This window comes from Urocitellus parryii, chromosome 5, assembly GCF_045843805.1.
Source record: "Urocitellus parryii isolate mUroPar1 chromosome 5, mUroPar1.hap1, whole genome shotgun sequence".
Taxonomy (NCBI): domain Eukaryota; kingdom Metazoa; phylum Chordata; class Mammalia; order Rodentia; family Sciuridae; genus Urocitellus; species Urocitellus parryii.
In genome coordinates, this window is record NC_135535.1 from 112,884,661 (window position 1) to 112,905,209 (window position 20,549).

The following is a 20,549-nucleotide window of genomic DNA, read 5'->3' on the forward strand; positions in this document are numbered from 1 at the left end:
TTCATGTATGTGGATTTATAATCATCTTTTCCAAAGATTATTCTCAGAAATATTCATCCACCTGAAATACACATTTGTTTCCTAGTGAATGGTCCTTAGAAATCCTAATATTTCTACAATAACTGACCGAGTTTAGCATCAATGCAAGTAGATTCCTATGATACATGATGTGTATTTTGACGTTTCTTTTTTTTCGACACTGGTACATCACTATTTCTTCAGTTGATGCACATCATAGGATATATATTTCATCCACAAGTTCACAAATTTACAGGCATTTGGTTCACTTTCAATCACTTCCTGCTTCAGAACACATGTCCTCCTGTATATTTCTGGACTGGCCTTTTCATGAGACTTCTTTCCAAACACATTATTTTCGATTTCCATAATCACTTTTCAAGCAAATCTCACACAGCCTTCATGGTAAACCAGAACCCTAATATTACCATTAGATATATAACTGGTTGGAATGAATGATTGTGTATCAATATTAGATTTCCTATATATTTTCAGGTATCAGTTCAATCCATTATGTAAATTGGAACCAGTTATACTATTTATTCACAGTATGGTCTATTCATGCATTATCTCTATATTCATAGACACAAGGTACACCTATTGGTGCCCCCAAATACTAATCAACACGTCTTCACGATATTGCTCCCAGAAATGGTGGAAGAAATACTCATGTCACCTGATCTACATATACATTTGATCACAGTGATATTCTGGACACATAATGCAAAGTTCACACTTATGATTGTACCAAAGTCTAAATGGAAAGTGAGCATGGATTACTAAACACATCCTTGTCCAGGGGCCTAATGCTCTCAAATGTCAATCCTATTGGTGACTACACAGTTGCTTCGTCCTAAGAGTACATATTCAACCTCAACCCTGTTGAAAATATCTAATCCTATCACTCACTTTATACTTTGACTGATTTCCCAATGTCTCTATTGATATCTGCTCTCCTACCTAATTTCCCATATTCATTATTGTGACTGACTCTTCACATGTGCTGACATTTACATCTACTCTCTAACTGACACCCTACTGCTAAAGAACTTTTGGTCCAAATGTTATACTCACTCTTCTTCCTAAACCTACTGACTATCTTCCTAATCCTACCTACTATCCCTTTTTGACTGGATGTTCTCTTCCACATTCAATCATCCAAGGTACAAGGTCTTATGCCATTGTATATCAATTTATCTGAGACATCTGTGCAGAATGTAATTCAAAGCTAAGTATCCCAGTCAAGGGCCCAATGCCCTTCTGGGCTTCAAAGCTTACTTAGATTTCTGTTGTCATACATATACTTCACCTATACATTATTATATATATCGCAGGTTCCCAATACCATTCTTCATCCAGTAGAATGATTCCTAACCCAAATCAAACATGTTCTTACCCCTAACCATACACTGTTCCCTCAATCCAACTTTACAGAAGAGCAGGGACAGAGTTGGTCTTACAAGAGAGGAATGTAGGGCATCTTCCACCTGCTGAGAACTCAAAGGTCCATGCAGAAATGATCCCTGGAGAAGAAGTAGGCAGCTCTGAAGGACATGAGAGAGCAAAAGTCATCTTCCATGGCAAACAACCTGGTCAGGATGAAGGGTTGTGTCTGTATGAGCCTCTCTCTTCTTAATGTAGACAAGATGGACCAAACCAGGCCTGTGTGGAAAGCTGTTCCTGGGTGCCTATGGAGGATATACCATTCTAACTTGTGAAAGTGTCACAGGAAGCAGGGGCAGCCTCCATCTCATAGGACCCTTGGAAGCAACTGTTAGGACAATTTGGTTGCCAAGGCAGTGACCTCATTCAGTTCCTGAAGGAAGTGACCTCACCTCACTTCTTTGGTGATGGAACTCTTTGAACTTGGCAACCAGGAAGCCAGGCACCCAGAGCCAGTTTCAGTCCCAGTCCCAGTGGGCTGACTTGTTTGCATTTACCAAGGAGAGAGTCAGTCTTTCTTGGTACCTACTGATGTGAGGATGACCAAATGCCAGGAAAGCTCTGAAGAGGGGACTTTTCTGAGAAAGCAGGTAGTGAGTGGCTCACTGGTGGCTCCTGACAACTTCATTGAGTAGGCCAAGGAGGCCAGATCTGAGAGAGGACGGGCCATTTTGGGGGAACATTGTATGGCCCACCAGTCAGAAGACACTCCAGATAGTCACAGACCTACTTGGGGGAAGGAGGTGCCTTAGTGGGTGTGGGTGTGAGTTTATGGTTTTGTCTCATGTTCTGAGAATAGGTAGGAAAGGCAGTTTGTTTGGTTTGGAGTGGACTGTTTCTAGTAAGTCATTTGACAAGGCGAGTGTTTCTATGTCTGTGTATCCCACTGTATCCCTGGTTGTAGACATTGGAAAAGAGAATGAATCAATGGATGCGTCCTGTCTAGTAGAAAACTTTCCAGCATTCATCCTTTCCAATTTATGAATGGACTGGGGCTTGCCTTATCTATGGGCAACACCTACTATCTTGCTAAGTTCCTGTTTTCTTCCTGAATTCTGGCCACTCTCCAGAATTGGCTCATGGTTTTGTGTCCTAGATATGTACCACCTCCCAGCTCTGTGACATGGCCATGTACTGGATAACTGAAGGGAATGGCAAGCATCTCAGAAAACTCAGATATCAGTGTGACCAGTAAAGTGTCAGTGGAGAAACCCTGCTTTGGGCCTTTTGCTTACCTATTGTTCTGTTGCCCTGAATGTCAGGAAGGTCTTTGCCTCAGGCTACCCCTTTGTGAAGCCTGAAGTAAACAGTTTTCAAATGGAAATGAAGGGGCATCACCTGTGGCTTTTTGCTTAATTCCTTTGCAAAGGGATGTGTGTGAATCAGCCTCTTGGCCCTGTGTGAGGCTGTGGCTTAGATTCTCAGCACCTGATGGATTAAAGAAAGATCCCATGTGTGCATCCAAAGCCAAAATGGCAAAAAGAGCAGTCATTGTGGATGAAGCCTCTCACTTTCTTCTGGAAAGTTCCTGACCTCCATCAAGTGAGAATAGGGATCCTTTGGGTCAAATGAGTTCTTCAAAGCCCTGCAGAGGCTATCCCATAGGTTCTTGGGTTTTCTCATGTCTCCAATTCACAGAAAGAATCTATACCCGAAAGTCAGTAGTCCTCAATTTGGAGAAGCAGAGCAGTATTAATGGCAGGCGTATTTGATCACTCCTGGTTCACAGGCCACCCTGACATTAGGCAAATGAGGGGCAAGGGAGCTTATTCTAGACACTGTCTTGGGCTGCCCCCTCATGGAAACCTCCAGCCAGAGGTTATGATGAGTGTCTATATGGAAGAAGATGAGGGCCATGTGGCAGTGTTTTGGTTGGAATTGTGGTCATTTCTGTGGCGGTTGGAAGGGATGACTTTGTCCACCTGGGCTTGAACTCTGGCGTGATTCCCCTTAGAGACTGAGTTCTGGTACTGAACTCAGAGAAGTATTGCCATGAATTGTGTTGGGATTTTAGGAGGCCACGCATGAGAGTTGCCCTTGGAAACTGAGATCTAGGCCCAGGGTGGCTTTCCACAGAGCACTGGGAATCTCAGCCAGGATATCACATGATTTTATTCTTAAAGACCTAGCAGCCATAATTGAGAGTCAAAACACACAGGGACCTCACATTGTAGAGCTCAATGGGCCTGGCTTGATGTGACCTTTTGGCCACTCTTGGGAAGCCTTGCCTCTGAGTGTTTCTCCAGAGCTTTCATTGAAATGAGCTTCCTCACCATTTAGTGGTTCCTGAATGAATAGAAACCCACAGTGCCTCCAAGTTCATCCTTGAGAAATGGCTTGATAAATACCATGAAATTTTTGAAATTCCCATGACCACGTGGCACTGGAGAACCTTTGGATGTCCTGTTGCTGATCATGAGTGTACCAGACAGTGCCTTGATTGACTGGGTTTCATGAAAATGGTGTAGAACAGAGATGCCAGTAAGTTGGAGCCTGCTGATTAGTGGGCCTAGAGCAGTGGTGTGCAGGTGTGTGATAAAACATCTGTGGTGGGGCCATGTGGATCTGCCATTGGCTTCCACATGGCTTGTGACTGACACGGTGCAGCCAGCAGACCCTTATATGTAAAGGCATCTTGTTCTATGGAGAGGTTTCCGGGCAATGTTCAGAATCAGGTTGCTATGGTCAAGGGGGCAAGCTCTGTGGGATAGAAGCCTGGTTGGTGCATTCTCCTAGGACCCTGAGTCAGCACACGTGACAGAACTCCCTCCAGCACTGTGTCCCAGTTGAACTCCTTGTATTTCATGAAGCAAATAGGAAACTCCCAGTGAAGCAGCAAGAAACACCAGGAAAAGTGGAGGATGACCAAATGGCCTCACAGTCCACACGGGGAAACACTTAGACCCCAGTGGCCACAGTTGACCTACAAAGAGAGAATTCAGCACTGCTGCCTCATGTTCATTGGAAAATCAGAAACCATGTCCTCCAGGCCACATAGATGCAGACCAAGCTTTGATGGTCTCACTACAAAGGAAGATAAAGCTCCTGACAACAACATATATTTCAAGGGTCCAACCTCAGAGGCAGTTTCCCAAGAAGTCTTTAGGCCAGCAGAGCTCCATGTTTGGGGAGTGTTTATCCTGTCCCTTCCTTATGGAAACTCCTCTACCACCTCTAAGGTTGTGAACTCCTGAGCATGTTCCATTGTATATATGTATTCACAGATTTTCTAACTCTTCTCTTCGAATCGTGTCTTACTTGGGGCAAAGGTAATGTCAAGGCATTGTTCTTGATGAGAGTGGGAAGATTTTTGTGTAGCACAGAATTGCATACACATTGGATTCACTTTCCTATTTTCCATTCAAAATACTGAATCCCTGACACTAACCCATACCCTCCTAGACTCTGATTACCAATCCTGATATGATGGAGGAAAATCACACAAACAGAATAGCAATACATGCAGTTCAGAGGAGGCATGGTGTATAATTGGACTTTCCTTTGGCATTATAAAGGCTAGGTGTTATAAATCTAGTCCAATTTAAGAGAAGTAGTTCTCCATGTGTTTGTAAAGTTAACAAGTATGTGAATTCCTGTCTCCCTTTCTCTGTAGCCTATTCAGCACATGTATTTTTACATGCACATATAGAATCCTACCTGGTATCCCACGTACATTCTTGTGAGGAGGCTGACATGGCAGATACAAATTGTGACAAGAGATCACTCCTCGTAAATGCTGTTGGAACTGAAAATTCAACCTATGGGTGAGCTTTCTACTTGAACAACATGATACATAAATCCATGTTCAGTAAATTAAATATTTTTGGATCAGTGGATGATACATATTTCATGATGAATATTGATTGGCATATATATTTCGACTTTTTAAAGTCTCTGTGTGTTTGTATTGTTTGAATGGATGTATATATATATATATATATATATATATATATATGTATATATATATATATATATATATATATATATATACAAACACAAACACACACACACACAGTCTCTCTCTCCAGATTTTTCAAAGTATGAAGTATATGTGTCTTATTATACACTCCCTAAATTCATTCATGTTCATGTATGTGGATTTATAATCATCTTTTCCAAAGATTATTCTCAGAAATATTCATCCACCTGAAATACACATTTGTTTCCTAGTGAATGGTCCTTAGAAATCCTAATATTTCTACAGTAACTGACCGAGTTTAGCATCAATGCAAGTAGATTCCTATGATACATGATGTGTATTTTGACGTTTCTTTTTTTTCGACACTGGTACATCACTATTTCTTCAGTTGATGCACATCATAGGATATATATTTCATCCACAAGTTCACAAATTTACAGGCATTTGGTTCACTTTCAATCACTTCCTGCTTCAGAACACATGTCCTCCTGTATATTTCTGGACTGGCCTTTTCATGAGACTTCTTTCCAAACACATTATTTTCGATTTCATAATCACTTTTCAAGCAAATCTCACACAACCTTCATGGTAAACCAGAACCCTAATATTACCATTAGATATATAACTGGTTGGAATGAATGATTGTGTATCAATATTAGATTTCCTATATATTTTCAGGTATCAGTTCAATCCATTATGTAAATTGGAACCAGTTATACTATTTATTCACAGTATGGTCTTTTTATGCATTATCTCTATATTCATAGACACAAGGTACATCTATTGGTGCCCCCAAATACTAATCAACACGTCTTCACGATATTGCTCCCAGAAATGGTGGAAGAAATACTCATGTCACCTGATCTACATATACATTTGATCACAGTGATAATCTGGACACATAATGCAAAGTTCACACTTATGATTGTACCAAAGTCTAAATGGAAAGTGAGCATGGATTACTAAACACATCCTTGTCCATGGGCCTAATGCTCTCAAATGTCAATCCTATTGGTGACTACACAGTTGCTTCGTCCTAAGAGTACATATTCAACCTCAACCCTGTTGAAAATATCTAATCCTATCACTCACTTTATACTTTGACTGATTTCCCAATGTCTCTATTGATATCTGCTCTCCTACCTAATTTCCCATATTCATTATTGTGACTGACTCTTCACATGTGCTGACATTTACATCTACTCTCTAACTGACACCCTACTGCTAAAGAACTTTTGGTCCAAATGTTATACTCACTCTTCTTCCTAAACCTACTGACTATCTTCCTAATCCTACCTACTATCCCTTTTTGACTGGATGTTCTCTTCCACATTCAATCATCCAAGGTACAAGGTCTTATGCCATTGTATATCAATTTATCTGAGACATCTGTGCAGAATGTAATTCAAAGCTAAGTATCCCAGTCAAGGGCCCAATGCCCTTCTGGGCTTCAAAGCTTACTTAGATTTCTGTTGTCATACATATACTTCACCTATACATTATTATATATATCGCAGGTTCCCAATACCATTCTTCATCCAGTAGAATGATTCCTAACCCAAATCAAACATGTTCTTACCCCTAACCATACACTGTTCCCTCAATCCAACTTTACAGAAGAGCAGGGACAGAGTTGGTCTTACAAGAGAGGAATGTAGGGCATCTTCCACCTGCTGAGAACTCAAAGGTCCATGCAGAAATGATCCCTGGAGAAGAAGTAGGCAGCTCTGAAGGACATGAGAGAGCAAAAGTCATCTTCCATGGCAAACAACCTGGTCAGGATGAAGGGTTGTGTCTGTATGAGCCTCTCTCTTCTTAATGTAGACAAGATGGACCAAACCAGGCCTGTGTGGAAAGCTGTTCCTGGGTGCCTATGGAGGATATACCATTCTAACTTGTGAAAGTGTCACAGGAAGCAGGGGCAGCCTCCATCTCATAGGACCCTTGGAAGCAACTGTTAGGACAATTTGGTTGCCAAGGCAGTGACCTCATTCAGTTCCTGAAGGAAGTGACCTCACCTCACTTCTTTGGTGATGGAACTCTTTGAACTTGGCAACCAGGAAGCCAGGCACCCAGAGCCAGTTTCAGTCCCAGTCCCAGTGGGCTGACTTGTTTGCATTTACCAAGGAGAGAGTCAGTCTTTCTTGGTACCTACTGATGTGAGGATGACCAAATGCCAGGAAAGCTCTGAAGAGGGGACTTTTCTGAGAAAGCAGGTAGTGAGTGGCTCACTGGTGGCTCCTGACAACTTCATTGAGTAGGCCAAGGAGGCCAGATCTGAGAGAGGACGGGCCATTTTGGGGGAACATTGTATGGCCCACCAGTCAGAAGACACTCCAGATAGTCACAGACCTACTTGGGGGAAGGAGGTGCCTTAGTGGGTGTGGGTGTGAGTTTATGGTTTTGTCTCATGTTCTGAGAATAGGTAGGAAAGGCAGTTTGTTTGGTTTGGAGTGGACTGTTTCTAGTAAGTCATTTGACAAGGCGAGTGTTTCTATGTCTGTGTATCCCACTGTATCCCTGGTTGTAGACATTGGAAAAGAGAATGAATCAATGGATGCGTCCTGTCTAGTAGAAAACTTTCCAGCATTCATCCTTTCCAATTTATGAATGGACTGGGGCTTGCCTTATCTATGGGCAACACCTACTATCTTGCTAAGTTCCTGTTTTCTTCCTGAATTCTGGCCACTCTCCAGAATTGGCTCATGGTTTTGTGTCCTAGATATGTACCACCTCCCAGCTCTGTGACATGGCCATGTACTGGATAACTGAAGGGAATGGCAAGCATCTCAGAAAACTCAGATATCAGTGTGACCAGTAAAGTGTCAGTGGAGAAACCCTGCTTTGGGCCTTTTGCTTACCTATTGTTCTGTTGCCCTGAATGTCAGGAAGGTCTTTGCCTCAGGCTACCCCTTTGTGAAGCCTGAAGTAAACAGTTTTCAAATGGAAATGAAGGGGCATCACCTGTGGCTTTTTGCTTAATTCCTTTGCAAAGGGATGTGTGTGAATCAGCCTCTTGGCCCTGTGTGAGGCTGTGGCTTAGATTCTCAGCACCTGATGGATTAAAGAAAGATCCCATGTGTGCATCCAAAGCCAAAATGGCAAAAAGAGCAGTCATTGTGGATGAAGCCTCTCACTTTCCTCTGGAAAGTTCCTGACCTCCATCAAGTGAGAATAGGGATCCTTTGGGTCAAATGAGTTCTTCAAAGCCCTGCAGAGGCTATCCCATAGGTTCTTGGGTTTTCTCATGTCTCCAATTCACAGAAAGAATCTATACCCGAAAGTCAGTAGTCCTCAATTTGGAGAAGCAGAGCAGTATTAATGGCAGGCGTATTTGATCACTCCTGGTTCACAGGCCACCCTGACATTAGGCAAATGAGGGGCAAGGGAGCTTATTCTAGACACTGTCTTGGGCTGCCCCCTCATGGAAACCTCCAGCCAGAGGTTATGATGAGTGTCTATATGGAAGAAGATGAGGGCCATGTGGCAGTGTTTTGGTTGGAATTGTGGTCATTTCTGTGGCGGTTGGAAGGGATGACTTTGTCCACCTGGGCTTGAACTCTGGCGTGATTCCCCTTAGAGACTGAGTTCTGGTACTGAACTCAGAGAAGTATTGCCATGAATTGTGTTGGGATTTTAGGAGGCCACGCATGAGAGTTGCCCTTGGAAACTGAGATCTAGGCCCAGGGTGGCTTTCCACAGAGCACTGGGAATCTCAGCCAGGATATCACATGATTTTATTCTTAAAGACCTGGCAGCCATAATTGAGAGTCAAAACACACAGGGACCTCACATTGTAGAGCTCAATGGGCCTGGCTTGATGTGACCTTTTGGCCACTCTTGGGAAGCCTTGCCTCTGAGTGTTTCTCCAGAGCTTTCATTGAAATGAGCTTCCTCACCATTTAGTGGTTCCTGAATGAATAGAAACCCACAGTGCCTCCAAGTTCATCCTTGAGAAATGGCTTGATAAATACCATGAAATTTTTGAAATTCCCATGACCACGTGGCACTGGAGAACCTTTGGATGTCCTGTTGCTGATCATGAGTGTACCAGACAGTGCCTTGATTGACTGGGTTTCATGAAAATGGTGTAGAACAGAGATGCCAGTAAGTTGGAGCCTGCTGATTAGTGGGCCTAGAGCAGTGGTGTGCAGGTGTGTGATAAAACATCTGTGGTGGGGCCATGTGGATCTGCCATTGGCTTCCACATGGCTTGTGACTGACACGGTGCAGCCAGCAGACCCTTATATGTAAAGGCATCTTGTTCTATGGAGAGGTTTCCGGGCAATGTTCAGAATCAGGTTGCTATGGTCAAGGGGGCAAGCTCTGTGGGATAGAAGCCTGGTTGGTGCATTCTCCTAGGACCCTGAGTCAGCACACGTGACAGAACTCCCTCCAGCACTGTGTCCCAGTTGAACTCCTTGTATTTCATGAAGCAAATAGGAAACTCCCAGTGAAGCAGGGAAAAGTGGAGGATGACCAAATGGCCTCACAGTCCACACGGGGAAACACTTAGACCCCAGTGGCCACAGTTGACCTACAAAGAGAGAATTCAGCACTGCTGCCTCATGTTCATTGGAAAATCAGAAACCATGTCCTCCAGGCCACATAGATGCAGACCAAGCTTTGATGGTCTCACTACAAAGGAAGATAAAGCTCCTGACAACAACATATATTTCAAGGGTCCAACCTCAGAGGCAGTTTCCCAAGAAGTCTTTAGGCCAGCAGAGCTCCATGTTTGGGGAGTGTTTATCCTGTCCCTTCCTTATGGAAACTCCTCTACCACCTCCAAGGTTGTGAACTCCTGAGCATTTTCCATTGTATATATGTATTCACAGATTTTCTAACTCTTCTCTTCGAATCGTGTCTTACTTGGGGCAAAGGTAATGTCAAGGCATTGTTCTTGATGAGAGTGGGAAGATTTTTGTGTAGCACAGAATTGCATACACATTGGATTCACTTTCCTATTTTCCATTCAAAATACTGAATCCCTGACACTAACCCATACCCTCCTAGACTCTGATTACCAATCCTGATATGATGGAGGAAAATCACACAAACAGAATAGCAATACATGCAGTTCAGAGGAGGCATGGTGTATAATTGGACTTTCCTTTGGCATTATAAAGGCTAGGTGTTATAAATCTAGTCCAATTTAAGAGAAGTAGTTCTCCATGTGTTTGTAAAGTTAACAAGTATGTGAATTCCTGTCTCCCTTTCTCTGTAGCCTATTCAGCACATGTATTTTTACATGCACATATAGAATCCTACCTGGTATCCCACGTACATTCTTGTGAGGAGGCTGACATGGCAGATACAAATTGTGACAAGAGATCACTCCTCGTAAATGCTGTTGGAACTGAAAATTCAACCTATGGGTGAGCTTTCTACTTGAACAACATGATACATAAATCCATGTTCAGTAAATTAAATATTTTTGGATCAGTGGATGATACATATTTCATGATGAATTTTGATTGGCATATATATTTCGACTTTTTAAAGTCTCTGTGTGTTTGTATTGTTTGAATGGATGTATATATATATATATATATATATGTATATATATATATATATATATATACATATATATATATATATATATATATATACAAACACAAACACACACACACACAGTCTCTCTCTCCAGATTTTTCAAAGTATGAAGTATATGTGTCTTATTATACACTCCCTAAATTCATTCATGTTCATGTATGTGGATTTATAATCATCTTTTCCAAAGATTATTCTCAGAAATATTCATCCACCTGAAATACACATTTGTTTCCTAGTGAATGGTCCTTAGAAATCCTAATATTTCTACAGTAACTGACCGAGTTTAGCATCAATGCTAGTAGATTCCTATGATACATGATGTGTATTTTGACGTTTCTTTTTTTTCGACACTGGTACATCACTATTTCTTCAGTTGATGCACATCATAGGATATATATTTCATCCACAAGTTCACAAATTTACAGGCATTTGGTTCACTTTCAATCACTTCCTGCTTCAGAACACATGTACTCCTGTATATTTCTGGACTGGCCTTTTCATGAGACTTCTTTCCAAACACATTATTTTCGATTTCCATAATCACTTTTCAAGCAAATCTCACACAACCTTCATGGTAAACCAGAACCCTAATATTACCATTAGATATATAACTGGTTGGAATGAATGATTGTGTATCAATATTAGATTTCCTATATATTTTCAGGTATCAGTTCAATCCATTATGTAAATTGGAACCAGTTATACTATTTATTCACAGTATGGTCTTTTTATGCATTATCTCTATATTCATAGACACAAGGTACATCTATTGGTTCCCCCAAATACTAATCAACACGTCTTCACGATATTGCTCCCAGAAATGGTGGAAGAAATACTCATGTCACCTGATCTACATATACATTTGATCACAGTGATAATCTGGACACATAATGCAAAGTTCACACTTATGATTGTACCAAAGTCTAAATGGAAAGTGAGCATGGATTACTAAACACATCCTTGTCCATGGGCCTAATGCTCTCAAATGTCAATCCTATTGGTGACTACACAGTTGCTTCGTCCTAAGAGTACATATTCAACCCCAACCCTGTTGAAAATATCTAATCCTATCACTCACTTTATACTTTGACTGATTTCCCAATGTCTCTATTGATATCTGCTCTCCTACCTAATTTCCCATATTCATTATTGTGACTGACTCTTCACATGTGCTGACATTTACATCTACTCTCTAACTGACACCCTACTGCTAAAGAACTTTTGGTCCAAATGTTATACTCACTCTTCTTCCTAAACCTACTGACTATCTTCCTAATCCTACCTACTATCCCTTTTTGACTGGATGTTCTCTTCCACATTCAATCATCCAAGGTACAAGGTCTTATGCCATTGTATATCAATTTATCTGAGACATCTGTGCAGAATGTAATTCAAAGCTAAGTATCCCAGTCAAGGGCCCAATGCCCTTCTGGGCTTCAAAGCTTACTTAGATTTCTGTTGTCATACATATACTTCACCTATACATTATTATATATATCGCAGGTTCCCAATACCATTCTTCATCCAGTAGAATGATTCCTAACCCAAATCAAACATGTTCTTACCCCTAACCATACACTGTTCCCTCAATCCAACTTTACAGAAGAGCAGGGACAGAGTTGGTCTTACAAGAGAGGAATGAAGGGGATCTTCCACCTGCTGAGAACTCAAAGGTCCATGCAGAAATGATCCCTGGAGAAGAAGTAGGCAGCTCTGAAGGACATGAGAGAGCAAAAGTCATCTTCCATGGCAAACAACCTGGTCAGGATGAAGGGTTGTGTCTGTATGAGCCTCTCTCTTCTTAATGTAGACAAGATGGACCAAACCAGGCCTGTGTGGAAAGCTGTTCCTGGGTGCCTATGGAGGATATACCATTCTAACTTGTGAAAGTGTCACAGGAAGCAGGGGCAGCCTCCATCTCATAGGACCCTTGGAAGCAAATGTTAGGACAATTTGGTTGCCAAGGCAGTGACCTCATTCAGTTCCTGAAGGAAGTGACCTCACCTCACTTCTTTTGTGATGGAACTCTTTGAACTTGGCAACCAGGAAGCCAGGCACCCAGAGCCAGTTTCAGTCCCAGTCCCAGTGGGCTGACTTGTTTGCATTTACCAAGGAGAGAGTCAGTCTTTCTTGGTACCTACTGATGTGAGGATGACCAAATGCCAGGAAAGCTCTGAAGAGGGGACTTTTCTGAGAAAGCAGGTAGTGAGTGGCTCACTGGTGGCTCCTGACAACTTCATTGAGTAGGCCAAGGAGGCCAGATCTGAGAGAGGACGGGCCATTTTGGGGGAACATTGTATGGCCCACCAGTCAGAAGACACTCCAGATAGTCACAGACCTACTTGGGGGAAGGAGGTGCCTTAGTGGGTGTGGGTGTGAGTTTATGGTTTTGTCTCATGTTCTGAGAATAGGTAGGAAAGGCAGTTTGTTTGGTTTGGAGTGGACTGTTTCTAGTAAGTCATTTGACAAGGCGAGTGTTTCTATGTCTGTGTATCCCACTGTATCCCTGGTTGTAGACATTGGAAAAGAGAATGAATCAATGGATGCGTCCTGTCTAGTAGAAAACTTTCCAGCATTCATCCTTTCCAATTTATGAATGGACTGGGGCTTGCCTTATCTATGGGCAACACCTACTATCTTGCTAAGTTCCTGTTTTATTCCTGAATTCTCTCCACTCTCCAGAATTGGCCCATGGTTTTGTGTCCAAGATATGTACCACCTCCCAGCTCTGTGACATGGCCGTGTACTGGATAACTGAAGGGAATGGCAAGCATCTCAGAAAACTCAGATATCAGTGTGACCAGTAAAGTGTCAGTGGAGAAACCCTGCTTTGGGCCTTTTGCTTACCTATTGTTCTGTTGCCCTGACTCTCAGGAAGGTCTTTGCCTCAGGCTACCCCTTTGTGAAGCCTGAAGTAAACAGTTTTCAAATGGAAATGAAGGGGCATCACCTGTGGCTTTTTGCTTAATTCCTTTGCAAAGGGATGTGTGTGAATCAGCCTCTTGGCCCTGTGTGAGGCTGTGGCTTAGATTCTCAGCACCTGATGGATTAAAGAAAGATCCCATGTGTGCATCCAAAGCCAAAATGGCAAAAAGAGCAGTCATTGTGGATGAAGCCTCTCACTTTCCTCTGGAAAGTTCCTGACCTCCATCAAGTGAGAATAGGGATCCTTTGGGTCAAATGAGTTCTTCAAAGCCCTGCAGAGGCTATCCCATAGGTTCTTGGGTTTTCTCATGTCTCCAATTCACAGAAAGAATCTATACCCGAAAGTCAGTAGTCCTCAATTTGGAGAAGCAGAGCAGTATTAATGGCAGGCGTATTTGATCACTCCTGGTTTACAGGCCTCCCTGACATTAGGCAAATGAGGGGCAAGGGAGCTTATTCTAGACACTGTCTTGGGCTGCCCCCTCATGGAAACCTCCAGCCAGAGGTTATGATGAGTGTCTATATGGAAGAAGATGAGGGCCACGTGGCAGTGTTTTGTTTGGAATTGTGGTCATTTCTGTGGCGGTTGGAAGGGATGACTTTGTCCACCTGGGCTTGAACTCTGGCGTGATTCCCCTTAGAGACTGTGTTCTGGTACTGAACTCAGAGAAGTATTGCCATGAATTGTGTTGGGATTTTAGGAGGCCACGCATGAGAGTTGCCCTTGGAAACTGAGATCTAGGCCCAGGGTGGCTTTCCACAGAGCACTGGGAATCTCAGCCAGGATATCACATGATTTTATTCTTAAAGACCTGGCAGCCATAATTGAGAGTCAAAACACACAGGGACCTCACATTGTAGAGCTCAATGGGCCTGGCTTGATGTGACCTTTTGGCCACTCTTGGGAAGCCTTGCCTCTGAGTGTTTCTCCAGAGCTTTCATTGAAATGAGCTTCCTCACCATTTAGTGGTTCCTGAATGAATAGAAACCCACAGTGCCTCCAAGTTCATCCTTGAGAAATGGCTTGATAAATACCATGAAATTTTTGAAATTCCCATGACCACGTGGCACTGGAGAACCTTTGGATGTCCTGTTGCTGATCATGAGTGTACCAGACAGTGCCTTGATTGACTGGGTTTCATGAAAATGGTGTAGAACAGAGATGCCAGTAAGTTGGAGCCTGCTGATTAGTGGGCCTAGAGCAGTGGTGTGCAGGTGTGTGATAAAACATCTGTGGTGGGGAAATGTGGATCTGCCATTGGCTTCCACATGGCTTGTGACTGACACGGTGCAGCCAGCAGACCCTTATATGTAAAGGCATCTTGTTCGATGGAGAGGTTTCCGGGCAATGTTCAGAATCAGGTTGCTATGGTCAAGGGGGCAAGCTCTGTGGGATAGAAGCCTGGTTGGTGCATTCTCCTAGGACCCTGAGTCAGCACACGTGACAGAACTCCCTCCAGCACTGTGTCCCAGTTGAACTCCTTGTATTTCATGAAGCAAATAGGAAAATCCCAGGGAAGCAGCAAGAAACACCAGGAAAAGTGGAGGATGACCAAATGGCCTCACAGTCCACACGGGGAAACACTTAGACCCCAGTGGCCATAGTTGACCTACAAAGAGAGAATTCAGCACTGCTGCCTCATGTTCATTGGAAAATCAGAAACCATGTCCTCCAGGCCACATAGACGCAGACCAAGCTTTGATGGTCTCACTACAAAGGAAGATAAAGCTCCTGACAACAACATATATTTCAAGGGTCCAACCTCAGAGGCAGTTTCCCAAGAAGTCTTTAGGCCAGCAGAGCTCCATGTTTGGGGAGTGTTTATCCTGTCCCTTCCTTATGGAAACTCCTCTACCACCTCCAAGGTTGTGAACTCCTGAGCATTTTCCATTGTATATATGTATTCACAGATTTTCTAACTCTTCTCTTCGAATCGTGTCTTACTTGGGGCAAAGGTAATGTCAAGGCATTGTTCTTGATGAGAGTGGGAAGATTTTTGTGTAGCACAGAATTGCATACACATTGGATTCATTTTCCTATTTTCCATTCAAAATACTGAATCCCTGACACTAACCCATACCCTCCTAGACTCTGATTACCAATCCTGATATGATGGAGGAAAATAACACAAACAGAATAGCAATACATGCAGTTCAGAGGAGGCATGGTGTATAATTGGACTTTCCTTTGGCACTATAAAGGCTAGGTGTTATAAATCTAGTCCAATTTAAGAGAAGTAGTTCTCCATGTGTTTGTAAAGTTAACAAGTATGTGAATTCCTGTCTCCCTTTCTCTGTAGCCTATTCAGCACATGTATTTTTACATGCACATATAGAATCCTACCTGGTATCCCACGTACATTCTTGTGAGGAGGCTGACATGGCAGATACAAATTGTGACAAGAGATCACTCCTCATAAATGCTGTTGGAACTGAAAATTCAACCTATGGGTGAGCTTTCTACTTGAACAACATGATACATAAATTCATGTTCAGTAAATTAAATATTTTTGGATCTGTGGATGATACATATTTCATGATGAATTTTGATTGGCATATATATTTCGACTTTTTAAAGTCTCTGTGTGTTTGTATTGTTTGAATGTATGTATATATATATATATATATATATATATATATATATATATATACACAAACACACACACACACACACAGTCTCTCTCTCCAGATTTTTCAAAGTATGAAATATATGTGTCTTATTATACACTCCCTAAATTCATTCATGTTCATGTATGTGGATTTATAATCATCTTTTCCAAAGATTATTCTCAGAAATATTCATCCACCTGAAATACACATTTGTTTCCTAGTGAATGGTCCTTAGAAATCCTAATATTTCTACAGTAACTGACCGAGTTTAGCATCAATGCAAGTAGATTCCTATGATACATGATGTGTATTTTGACGTTTCTTTTTTTTCGACACTGGTACATCACTATTTCTTCAGTTGATGCACATCATAGGATATATATTTCATCCACAAGTTCACAAATTTACAGGCATTTGGTTCACTTTCAATCACTTCCTGCTTCAGAACACATGTCCTCCCGTATATTTCTGGACTGGCCTTTTCATGAGACTTCTTTCCAAACACATTATTTTCGATTTCCATAATCACTTTTCAAGCAAATCTCACACAGCCTTCATGGTAAACCAGAACCCTAATATTACCATTAGATATATAACTGGTTGGAATGAATGATTCTGTATCAATATTAGATTTCCTATATATTTTCAGGTATCAGTTCAATCCATTATGTAAATTGGAACCAGTTATACTATTTATTCACAGTATGGTCTATTCATGCATTATCTCTATATTCATAGACACAAGGTACACCTATTGGTGCCCCCAAATACTAATCAACACGTCTTCACGATATTGCTCCCAGAAATGGTGGAAGAAATACTCATGTCACCTGATCTACATATACATTTGATCACAGTGATATTCTGGACACATAATGCAAAGTTCACACTTATGATTGTACCAAAGTCTAAATGGAAAGTGAGCATGGATTACTAAACACATCCTTGTCCAGGGGCCTAATGCTCTCAAATGTCAATCCTATTGGTGACTACACAGTTGCTTCGTCCTAAGAGTACATATTCAACCTCAACCCTGTTGAAAATATCTAATCCTATCACTCACTTTATACTTTGACTGATTTCCCAATGTCTCTATTGATATCTGCTCTCCTACCTAATTTCCCATATTCATTATTGTGACTGACTCTTCACATGTGCTGACATTTACATCTACTCTCTGACACCCTACTGCTAAAGAACTTTTGGTCCAAATGTTATACTCACTCTTCTTCCTAAACCTACTGACTATCTTCCTAATCCTACCTACTATCCCTTTTTGACTGGATGTTCTCTTCCACATTCAATCATCCAAGGTACAAGGTCTTATGCCATTGTATATCAATTTATCTGAGACATCTGTGCAGAATGTAATTCAAAGCTAAGTATCCCAGTCAAGGGCCCAATGCCCTTCTGGGCTTCAAAGCTTACTTAGATTTCTGTTGTCATACATATACTTCACCTATACATTATTATATATATCGCAGGTTCCCAATACCATTCTTCATCCAGTAGAATGATTCCTAACCCAAATCAAACATGTTCTTACCCCTAACCATACACTGTTCCCTCAATCCAACTTTACAGAAGAGCAGGGACAGAGTTGGTCTTACAATAGAGGAATGTAGGGGATCTTCCACCTGCTGAGAACTCAAAGGTCCATGCAGAAATGATCCCTGGAGAAGAAGTAGGCAGCTCTGAAGGACATGAGAGAGCAAAAGTCATCTTCCATGGCAAACAACCTGGTCAGGATGAAGGGTTGTGTCTGTATGAGCCTCTCTCTTCTTAATGTAGACAAGATGGACCAAACCAGGCCTGTGTGGAAAGCTGTTCCTGGGTGCCTATGGAGGATATACCATTCTAACTTGTGAAAGTGTCACAGGAAGCAGGGGCAGCCTCCATCTCATAGGACCCTTGGAAGCAACTGTTAGGACAATTTGGTTGCCAAGGCAGTGACCTCATTCAGTTCCTGAAGGAAGTGACCTCACCTCACTTCTTTTGTGATGGAACTCTTTGAACTTGGCAACCAGGAAGCCAGGCACCCAGAGCCAGTTTCAGTCCCAGTCCCAGTGGGCTGACTTGTTTGCATTTACCAAGGAGAGAGTCAGTCTTTCTTGGTACCTACTGATGTGAGGATGACCAAATGCCAGGAAAGCTCTGAAGAGGGGACTTTTCTGAGAAAGCAGGTAGTGAGTGGCTCACTGGTGGCTCCTGACAACTTCATTGAGTAGGCCAAGGAGGCCAGATCTGAGAGAGGACGGGCCATTTTGGGGGAACATTGTATGGCCCACCAGTCAGAAGACACTCCAGATAGTCACAGACCTACTTGGGCGAAGGAGGTGCCTTAGTGGGTGTGGGTGTGAGTTTATGGTTTTGTCTCATGTTCTGAGAATAGGTAGGAAAGGCAGTTTGTTTGGTTTGGAGTGGACTGTTTCTAGTAAGTCATTTGACAAGGCGAGTGTTTCTATGTCTGTGTATCCCACTGTATCCCTGGTTGTAGACATTGGAAAAGAGAATGAATCAATGGATGCGTCCTGTCTAGTAGAAAACTTTCCAGCATTCATCCTTTCCAATTTATGAATGGACTGGGGCTTGCCTTATCTATGGGCAACACCTACTATCTTGCTAAGTTCCTGTTTTCTTCCTGAATTCTGGCCACTCTCCAGAATTGGCTCATGGTTTTGTGTCCAAGATATGTACCACCTCCCAGCTCTGTGACATGGCCATGTACTGGATAACTGAAGGGAATGGCAAGCATCTCAGAAAACTCAGATATCAGTGTGACCAGTAAAGTGTCAGTGGAGAAACCCTGCTTTGGGCCTTTTGCTTACCTATTGTTCTGTTGCCCTGACTCTCAGGAAGGTCTTTGCCTCAGGCTACCCCTTTGTGAAGCCTGAAGTCAACAGTTTTCAAATGGAAATGAAGGGGCATCACCTGTGGCTTTTTGCTTAATTCCTTTGCAAAGGGATGTGTGTGAATCAGCCTCTTGGCCCTGTGTGAGGCTGTGGCTTAGATTCTCAGCACCTGATGGATTAAAGAAAGATCCCATGTGTGCATCCAAAGCCAAAATGGCAAAAAGAGCAGTCATTGTGGATGAAGCCTCTCACTTTCCTCTGGAAAGTTCCTGACCTCCATCAAGTGAGAATAGGGATCCTTTGGGTCAAATGAGTTCTTCAAAGCCCTGCAGAGGCTATCCCATAGGTTCTTGGGTTTTCTCATGTCTCCAATTCACAGAAAGAATCTATACCCGAAAGTCAGTAGTCCTCAATTTGGAGAAGCAGAGCAGTATTAATGGCAGGCGTATTTGATCACTCCTGGTTTACAGGCCTCCCTGACATTAGGCAAATGAGGGGCAAGGGAGCTTATTCTAGACACTGTCTTGGGCTGCCCCCTCATGGAAACCTCCAGCCAGAGGTTATGATGAGTGTCTATATGGAAGAAGATGAGGGCCACGTGGCAGTGTTTTGTTTGGAATTGTGGTCATTTCTGTGGCGGTTGGAAGGGATGACTTTGTCCACCTGGGCTTGAACTCTGGCGTGATTCCCCTTAGAGACTGAGTTCTGGTACTGAACTCAGAGAAGTATTGCCATGAATTGTGCTGGGATTTTAGGAGGCCACGCATGAGAGTTGCCCTTGGAAACTGAGATCTATGCCCAGGGTGGCTTTCCACAGAGCACTGGGAATCTCAGCCAGGATATCACATGATTTTATTCTTAAAGACCTGGCAGCCATAATTGAGAGTCAAAACACACAGGGACCTCACATTGTAGACCTCAATGGGCCTGGCTTGATGTGACCTTTTGGCCACTCTTGGGAAGCCTTGCCTCTGAGTGTTTCTCCAGAGCTTTCATTGAAATGAGCTTCCTCACCATTTAGTGGTTCCTGAATGAATAGAAACCCACAGTGCCTCCAAGTTCATCCTTGAGAAATGGCTTGATAAATACCATGAAATTTTTGAAATTCCCATGACCACGTGGCACTGGAGAACCTTTGGATGTCCTGTTGCTGATCATGAGTGTACCAGACAGTGCCTTGATTGACTGGGTTTCATGAAAATGGTGTAGAACAGAGATGCCAGTAA